The sequence below is a fragment of the Chrysochloris asiatica genome, unplaced genomic scaffold, assembly GCF_000296735.1.
Source record: "Chrysochloris asiatica unplaced genomic scaffold, ChrAsi1.0 scaffold00018, whole genome shotgun sequence".
In the NCBI taxonomy this organism is placed as follows: Eukaryota; Metazoa; Chordata; class Mammalia; order Afrosoricida; family Chrysochloridae; genus Chrysochloris; species Chrysochloris asiatica.
Genome location: NW_006408536.1, coordinates 1 through 781, shown reverse-complemented (window position 1 = coordinate 781; position 781 = coordinate 1).

The following is a 781-nucleotide window of genomic DNA, read 5'->3' as shown; positions in this document are numbered from 1 at the left end:
TGGTTCAGAGTTCTGGGACCATCCCATGAGCCTGCTTGGTCCTGTATTCTGTGTTGTTGCTGGCGGAGATCTTTAATGCACTTCCACCCGATCTGCCATCTTGTTTGTTCCCTTATTTGCTTATAAATGTCAGGCTTTTTGAAAATGTCTGGAGATCCTTGGATATTGGTTACTTTAAAAGACTGACTAAGGCACAGAAATTTGCCAACATCTCTAATATGTTCCATTTCTTGCCAGAACAATTCTTGATTTTGTTACTGTTTCTTTTCCTGGATTCTTAAAAAACATAGTTCCTAGGATATTTTTGAAAGCAGAGTGCAGGAATTTGAGTGTTTTACATTCTATTTCTCTCGTCTGTCCTTCATAGAACCTATAGACTTTGAACCCAGAAACTTTTTCGTTGTTCGTTGTCATTGAGCTGATCCCAAAACATGGTGACTTCATGTGTGCAGAGTAGAACTGTGGAAGATTGCGTTTTCTATGCTGTGAACTTTCAGATGTAGATTGCCAGGCCCTGCCCGTCTCCCAAGACATCTGTTGGTGTTGTTGTTAAGTGCTGCTGAGTTGAATCCCACCCATAGCAACCCTGTATAGGGTTTCCGAGGTGCAGTTGGTGAGCTTGAACTGCCAATCTTACAGTTCAAATGGGTTTGCAGTCTGGCGCATTAACCCACAGTGCCATACCAGGACTCCAAAGACATCTGTTGTTGTTAAGTGCCATCGAGTCGGTTCCGACCCATAGCGACCCTGTACAGGGTTTCCGAGGGTGTAAATCCTTACG